General features: G+C 34.9%; 1 pseudogene; it reads left to right on the top strand.

The window, feature by feature from the left end:
• The first annotated feature begins 7,410 nt into the window (after positions 1 to 7,410).
• On the top strand, positions 7,411 to 7,724 carry LOC112401212 (protein S100-A11 pseudogene; annotated as a pseudogene).
• The last annotated feature ends 1,624 nt before the right edge of the window (positions 7,725 to 9,348 follow it).

The raw sequence follows: 9,348 nt of genomic DNA, 5'->3' as shown, positions 1-9,348 counted from the left end.
AGCCTACCTCAAGAAACAAAAAAAATCTTAAATAAACAATCAAACCTTACACCTAAAGGAACTAGAGAACGAAGAAAAGTCACACCAAGACACATATTAATCAAACTACCAAAAATTAAATACAAGAAAAAATATTAAAAGCAGAAAGGGAAAATGAGAAGTAACACATAAGGGAATACCCATAAGGTTAAAAGCTGAACATTCAGCAGAAACTCTGCAAGTCAGAGGGGAGTGGCAGGACATATTTAAAGTGATGAAGGAGAAAAATCTACAACCAAGATTATTCTACCCAGCAAGGATCTCATTCAGATTTGCTGGAGAAATTAAAAGATTTACAGAGAAGCAAAAGATAAGAGAATATAACACCACCAAACCATCTTTAGAGCAAATACTAAAAGAACTTCTCTAGGCAGGAAACACAAGAGAAGGGAAAGACCGACAATAATAAAGCCAAAATAATTAAGAAAATGGTAGTAGGAACATACATATCGATAATTACCTTAAAATTAAATGGATTAAGTGCTCCAACCAAAAGACATAGACTGGCTGAATGGATACAAAAACAAGATCCGTATATATGCTGTCTACAAGAGACCCACTTCAGACCTAGGGACACATACAGACTGAAAGTGAGGGGATGGAAAAAGATATCCATGCAAATGGAAAACAAAAGAAAGCTGGAGTAGCAATTCTCATATCATAAACGAAGAAAACCACAACATAATGATCAAAGGATCAATCCAAGAAGACATAACAATTGTAAATATTTATGCACCCAACATAGGAACACTTCAATACATAAGGCAAATATTAACAGCCATAAGAAGGGAAATTGACAGTAACACATTCATAGTAGGGGACTTTAACAACCCACTTTCACCAATGAACAAATCATCCAAAATGAAAATAAATAAGGAAACACAAGCTTTAAATGATACATTAAACAAGATGGAATTAATTGATATTTATAGGACATTCCATCCAAAAACAACATAATAAACATTCTTCTCAAGTGCACATGGAACATTCTCCAGGATAGATCATATCTTGGGTCACAAATCAAGCCTTGGTAAATTTAAAAAAATTGAAATCACATAAAGTATCTTTTCTGAGCAGAATGCAATGAGACAAGATATCATTTACTGGAAAATGTCGTTAAGAAATACAAACACATGGAGGTTAAACAACACCGTACTTAACAACCAAGAGACCACTGAAGAAATCAAAGAGGAAATCAAAAACTACCTAGAAACAAATGACAATGAAAACACAATGACCCAAAACCTATGCGATGCAGCAAAAGCTGTTCTAAGAGGGAAGTTTATAACCTTACAAGCCTACCTTAAGAAACAAGAATCATCTCAAATAAAAAACCTAACCTTACACCTAAAGCAATTAGAGAAAGAAAAACAAAAGAACACCAAAGTTAGCAGAAGGAAAATAATCATAAAGATCGTATGAAAAAGAAATGAAGGAAATGATAGCAAACATCAATAAAACTAAAAGCTGCTTCTTTGAGAAGATACACAAAATTGATAAACCATTAGCCAGACTTATCAAGAAAAAAAGGGAGAAGACTCAAATCTGTAAAATTAGAAATGAAAAAGGAGAATTAACAACTGACACTGCAGATATACAAAGGATCATGAGAGATTACTACAAGCAACTATATGCCAGTGAAATGTACAATCTGGAAGAAATGGACAAATTCTTAGAAATGCACAACCTGCAAAGACTGAATCAGGAAGAAATAGAAAATATGAACAGACCAATCACAAGCACTGAAATTGAAACTGTGATTAAAAATCTTCCAACAAACAAAAGCCCAGGACCAGATGGCTTCACAGGTGAATTCTTTCAAACATTTAGAGAAGAGCTGACACCTATTCTTCTCAAACTCTTCCAAATTATAGTAGAGGGAGGAACACTCCCAAATTCCTTCTACAATGCCACCATCACTCTGATACCAAAACCAGACAATGATGTCACAAACAAAGAAAACTACAGGCCAATATCACTGATGAAAATAGACGCAAAAATCCTCAACAAAATACTAGCAAACAGAGTCCGACAGCACATTTAAAGGATCATACACTATGATCAAGTGTGGTTTATTCCAGGAATGCAAGGATTCTTCAATTTACACAAATCAATCAACGTGATACACCATACTAACAAATTGAAGGAGAAAAACCACATGATCATCTCAATAGATGCACAGAAAGCTTTCGACAAAATTCAACACCCATTTATGATAACAACCCTCCAGAAAGTAGGCATAGAGGGAACTTTCCTCAACATAACAAACACCATATATGACAAACCCAAAGTCAACATAATCTTCAGTGATGAAAAACTGAAAACATTTCCACTTAGATCAGGAACCGGACAAGGTTGCACACTCTCACCACTCTTATTCAACATAGTTTTGGAAGTTTTAGCCACAGAAATCAGAGAAGAAAAAGAAATAAAAGGAATCCAAATCAGAAAAGAAGAAGTAAAGCTGTCACTGTTTGCAGATGACATGACACTATACATCGAGAATCCTAAAGATGTTACCAGAAAACTACTAGAGCTAATCAATGAATTTGGTAAAGTAGAAGGATAAAAAAATTAATGCACAGAAATCTCTTGCATTCCTATACACTAATGATGAAAAATCTGAAATTAAAATTAAGAAAACACTCCGATTTATCGTTGCAACCAAAAGAATAAAATATCTAGGAATAAACCTACCTAAGGAGACAAGAGACCCGTATGCAGAAAATTATGAGACACTAATGAAAGAAATTGAAGGTGATACAAACGGATGGAGAGATATACCATGTTCCTGGATTGGAAGAATCGATATTGTGAAAATGACTCTGCTACCCAGAGCAATCTACAGATTCAAAGCAATCCCTATCAATCTACCACTGGTATTTTTCACAGAACTAGATCAAAAATGTTCACAATTTGTATGGAAATACAAAAGACCCCGAATAGCCAAAGCAATCTTGAGAAACAAAAACAGAGCTGGATGAATCAGGCTCCCTGACTTCAGACTATACTACAAAGCTACATTAATCAAGGCAGTATGGTACTGGCACAAAAACAGAAATATAGATCAATGGAAAAGGATAGAAAGCCCAGAGATAAACCCACGCACATATGGTCATCTTATCTTTGATAATGTAGGCAATAATATACAGTGGAGAAAAGACAGTCTCTTCAATAAGTGGTGCTTGGAAAACTGGACAGCTACATGTAAAAGAATGAAATTAACACACTCCCTAACACCGTACACAAAAATAAACTGAAAATCAATTAAAGACCTAAATGTAAGGCCAGACACCATCGAAAGCAGAACACTCTGACATAAATCACAACAAGATACTTTTTTACCCACCTCCTAGTGAAATGTAAATTAAAACAAAAATATATAAATGGGACCTAATGAAACTTAAAAGCTTTTGCATAGCAAAGGAAACCATAAACAAGATGAAAAGACAACACTCAGAATCAGAGAAATATTTGCCAATGAAGCAACTGACAAAGGATTAATCTCCAAAACATACAAGCAACTCATGCAGCTCAACATTTAAAAAAAAAAAACTCTAATCCAAAAATGGGCAGAAGAACTAACTAGACATTTCTCTAAAGAAGATATACAGATTGCCAAGAAACACATGAAAGAATGCTCAGCATCATTAATCATTAGAGAAATGCAAATCAATACTACAATGAGATATTATCTCACACCGGTCAGAAAGGTCATCATCCAAAAATCTAGAAATAATAAATGCTGGAGAGGGTGTGGAGAAAAGGGAACCCTCTTGCACTGTTAGTGGGAATGTAAATTGATACAGCCACTATGGAGAATAGTGTGGAGGTTCCTTAAAAAACTAAAAATAGAACTACCATATGACCCAGCAATCCCACTACTGGGCATATAACCTGAGAAAACCATAATTCAAAAAGAGTCATGTATCAAAATGTTCACTGCAGCTATATTTACAATAGCCAGAAAATGGAAGCAACTTAAGTGTCCATCAACAGATGAATGGATAAAGAAGATGTGGCACATATATACAATGGAATATTACTCAGCCATAAAAAAGAATGAAACTGAGTTATTTGTAGTGAGGTGGATGGACCTAGAGACTGTCATACAGAGTGAAATAATTCAGAAGGAGAAAAATAAATACCATATGCTAACACATATATATGGAATCTAAGGGGAAAAATGGTCATGAAGAACCTAGGGACAACACGGGAATAAAGCTGCAGACCTACTAGGGAATGGACTTAAGGATATGGGTAAGGGGAAGTGTAAGCTGGGACAAAGTGAGACAGTGGTATGGACATATATACACTACCAAACTTAAAATAGTTAACTAGTGGGAAGCAGCCGCATAGCACAGGGAGATCATCTCCGTGCTTTGTGACCACCTAGATGGGTGGGATAGGGAGGGTGGGAGGGAGGGAAATGCAAGAGGGAAGCGATATGGGGACATATGTTTATGTATAACTGATTCACTTTGTTATAAAGCAGAAACTAACACACCATTGTAAAGCAATTATACTCCAATAAAGATGTTAAAAAATAATAATTTAAAAATAAAAGTAGTTATATGTAGGTAGTGAGATTATGGCCCATTTGATTTTAAATATTGCATTTTTACATCAGTTATTATGATGAACAGGCTGCTATGTAAATAAAATTATAAATAGGTATAAAAAAATCAGAGAGGAATTAAACAATACAGAAATCAAAAAACAATAGAAAAATCAGGGAAACCAAGAGCTGTTTTTTTAATTGAAGTATAGTTGATTTACAATATTGTTTTATGATAAAGCAAAGTGATTCTGTTATGTATATATATTCTTTTTCAGATTCTTTTCCCTTGTAGGTTATTACAAAACATGAAATAGTTACCTGTGCTGTAGGGTAGGTCCTTGTTGGTCATATATTTTATATATAGTAGTGTGTATACGTTAATCACTAACTCCTAATTTTTCCTCCCCCCTTTCCATTTGGTAACCATAAGTCACAACTAACTACTGAACTACTATCTACAGGAAAATGCTAGACCCTACCATAAAAGATACCCTACATCCAAAATCTCAAATGAACAGCCTAACCTTACACCTAAAGCAATTAGAGAAAGAAAAAAAAATTCCTCACAAAGTTAGTAGAAGGAAAGAAATCATAAAGATTAGAGCAGAAATAAAATGAATATTGGGATGCCTGTATCTTTTTAAATTATTAGCCAAGCTCTTTAGGAAAAAAAGAGAGAGCCCATATAAACAGAATAGAAATAAAAGAGGAGAAATAAGAACAGATATTACAGAGATACAGAAAATCATAGGAGAATTGTACAGTTATATACCAACGAACAGGACAATCTAGAAGAAATGGGTAAATGCCCAGAAAGATACAAACTTCTAAGACTGAATCAGGAAGAAATAGATAATCTAAAGAGACAAATCACTAGTAGTGAAATTGAATTTGTAATTTTAAAAAACTCCCAACAAACAAAACCCAGGACCAGTCCATTTCACAGGGGAGGTCTAGCAAATATATACAGAAAACCTAATATGTATCTTTCTCAAAATATTCCAAAAAGTTGAAGAGGATTGAACACTCCCAACTTCATTCTACGAGGCCAACATTACCCTCATACCAAAACCAGATAAAAAGATACTACAAAAAAATAAACTTACAGTGCAATATTTCTGATGGATAGAGATGCAAAACTCCTTGATGAAATATTAGCAAACCGAATTCAACAATATAAAAAACGGGTCATACACTATGATCAAGTGGGATTTATTCCAGGGATGTAAGATGGTTCAATAGCCACAAATCAATCAGTGAGAAACAACACATTAAAAAAAGAAGGCTAAAAATAACATGATAAACTCAATCAATGCAAAAAAGGCATTTGACAAAATTGAACATCTATCCATCATAAAAATGCTCATGAAATTTGTTGTACAGGGAACATACCTCAACATAATAAAGGTCATTTATGACTAACCCACAGCTAACATCATACTCAAGAGTGAAGAGATGGAAGACTTTCCTATAAAATCAGCAATAAGAGAAGGATGCCCTCTCTCACCATTTATATTTAACATTACAGTGGAAGGCCTAGCCACAGCAATCAGAGAAGTAAAAGAAATGAAAGCATCCAAATTGTAAGGGAAAAAGTAAAACTCACTATTTGCATATCACATGATACTATATGTGGATAAAGTCTCCACATACAAACAAAATGAATAAATGAATTCCCTAAAGTTACAGGATACAGGATTGATATACATATATCTGTTGTTTTTCTATACACTAATAATGAACTATCACAAAGAGAAAGAAAGCAAGAAAAAAGTCCCTTTTAAAATAACATTGATAAACTTAGGATTAAGCACACCCAAGAGAGTGAAAGACTTATACTGTGAAAAAGTTTAAAATATTGATGAAGGAAATTAAAGCTGACACAAAGAAATGTAAAGATATCCCTTAGTCATGGATATGAGGAAATTATATTGTTAAAATATCCATAATACATAGGGCAATCTGCAGATTTAATGCAATCCCTTTCAAAATACCTATGTCACTTTTTAAAGAAGTAGAACAAATAATCCTAAAATTTATATGGAATCACAATAGACCTGAATTATCAAAGCAATCTTGAGAAAAAAGAACAAAGCAAGAAATACTCACCCTTGCTGACTTCAGACTATACTACAAAGCTACAATAATCAAAATAACATGAGATCACTGGTGGAGAGAGGATGGCAGAGTAGAAGGACATGGGCTCAACCCTTAAAGAAACACCACAATCACAACTAACTACTGAACTACTATCTACAGGAAAATGCTAGACCCTACCAAAAAAGATACCCTACATCCAAAATCTCAAATGAACAGCCTAACCTTACACCTAAAGCAATTAGAGAAAGAAAAAAAAAGTCCTCACAAAGTTAGTAGAAGGAAAGAAATCATAAAGATTAGAGCAGAAATAAAATAGAGATGAAGAAAACAATAGCAAAGATAATGAAACTAAAAGATGGTTCTTTGAAAAGGTAAATAAAACTGACAAAGCTTTAGTCAGACTCCACAAGAAAAAAAGGGAGAGGGTTCAAATCAATAAAATTAGAAATGAAAAAGGAGAACTTACAAGGGACACCACAAAAATCCAAAGGATTGTTAAAGACTGCTACAAGCAAATGTAGGCCAATAAAATGGACAACCTAGATAAACAGACAAACTCTTAGAAATGTACAATCTCCCAAGACTGAACCAGGAAAAAAATAAAAACAGACCAATCACAAGCACTAAAATTGAAACTGGGATTGAAAAACTTCCAAGAGTGCTCACCTCGCTGCTCCTCGCTTGCAGCCCTGTGCTTTGCTCCTCTCCAAACATGGCAAAAATATCCAGCCCTACAGAGACTGAACGCTGCATCGAGTCTCTGATTGCTCTTTTCCAAAAGCATGCTGGAAGGGACGGTAACAACAGCAAACTCTCCAAGGCCGAGTTACTTATCTTCATGAATACAGAGCTGGGTGCCTTCACAAAGAACAAGAAGGACCCTGGTGTCCTTGACCACATGATGAAGAAGCTGGACCTCGACTCTGATGTACAGCTAGATTTCCAAGAATTTCTTAATCGTATTGGCGGCCTCGCTCTAGCTTGCCATGACTCCTTTATTAAGTCTAGCTCTTCCCAGAAGTAAATCGGAGGAGCCTTTGGGCCTGGCCTCCAGCTCCATTCCCTTTTCTTCAGCCTCCCAATTATCATCTACCCCTCATAGACCACACATACCCTGAGCCCAGTGCACCCACCGCCCCATGCAGGCCACTCCTGCTGGTAGTAATAAAACAATATTGTTTTTTGACGCACACACTGTAGAGTCAGTAAATTTGTGCAAGGGAGGGAGATGATTGGGAGGAATATAAATTAGATTGATGGAAACTGTTACCAGAAGTTGCAAAGTAAATAGTAAAAATGTATCTTGGGTGTATACATAATCATGACTAATGATACCAACATAATCATCTAAATTATTCAGACTGATAGAGAGACCCCACTTATTGTTCACTCATTAAACGCCTATACACCCCTACTACAGGCACTGTCATAGGCTTTGAAAATACAGTCAGCAAAACAGACAACATCCTGCCTTCACTGAGGTTACCTTCTAATGGGGGGGAACAATAAATGAATCAACAAATAAAGAACTATGAGTGCAATAAATAAATAAATAAATAAAATTAAGAAATAAAAACTTCCAAAAAACAAAAGTCCAGGACCTGTTGGCTTCACAGGTGAATTCTATCAAACATTGAGAGATGAGTTAACAACTATCCTTCTGAAACTATTCCAAACATATTGCAGAGGAAGGAACACTCCCAATCTTATTCTATGCGACCACAATCACCCTGATACCAAAACCAGAAAAAGATATCACAAAAAAAGAAAATGTCATGCCAATATAACAGGTGACCATAGATGCAGGATCTTCAACAGAATACTAGCAAACCGAATCTATCATTACAATCAAAGGATCATACACCATGATCAAGTGGGATTTATCCCAGTGGTACAAGGATTTTTCAATATCTGCAACTCAATCCGTGTGATACACTACATCAACAAATTGAAGAATAAAAAGCATATAATCATCTCAATAGATGCAGAGAAAAGCTTTTGACAGATTTCAACAACCCATTTATGATAACAACTCTCCAGAAAGTGGGCATACAGAGAACATAACTCAACAGAATAAAGGCCATATATGACAAACCTACAGCTAGCATCATACTCAATAGTGAAAAGCTGGAAGCATTTCCTCTAAGATCAGGAAAAAGACAAAGATGTCCACTCTCGCCAGTTTTATTCAACATAGTTTTGGAAACCCTAGCCACAGGAATCAGAGAAGAAAAAGAAATAAAGACAATCCAAATTGGAAAAGAAGTAAAGCTCTCACTGTTTGCAGATGACATGATACTATACATAGAAAATCCTAAAGATACTACCAGAAAAATACTAGAGCTCATCAATGAATTTGGTAAAGTTGCAGGATACAAAATTAATATACAGAAACCTATGCATTTCTATACACTAACAACAAAAGAGCAGAAAGAGAAATTAAAGAAACCCTCCCGTTTACCACTGGATCAAAAAGAATAAAATACCTAGAAATAAACCTACCTAAGGAGGCAAAAGACCTGTTCTCCAAAAACTATAAAATACTGATGAAAGAAATTGAAGATGACACAAACAGAAAGATATACCATGTTCTTGGATTGGAAGAATCAATATTGTCAAAATGACAATACTACCAAAAGCAATCTACA

This window comes from Neophocaena asiaeorientalis, unplaced genomic scaffold (genome assembly GCF_003031525.2).
Source record: "Neophocaena asiaeorientalis asiaeorientalis breed wild unplaced genomic scaffold, Neophocaena_asiaeorientalis_V1.1 scaffold1184, whole genome shotgun sequence".
NCBI classification, from domain to species: Eukaryota; Metazoa; Chordata; class Mammalia; order Artiodactyla; family Phocoenidae; genus Neophocaena; species Neophocaena asiaeorientalis.
This window is presented reverse-complemented; position numbering and strand designations above follow the sequence as displayed.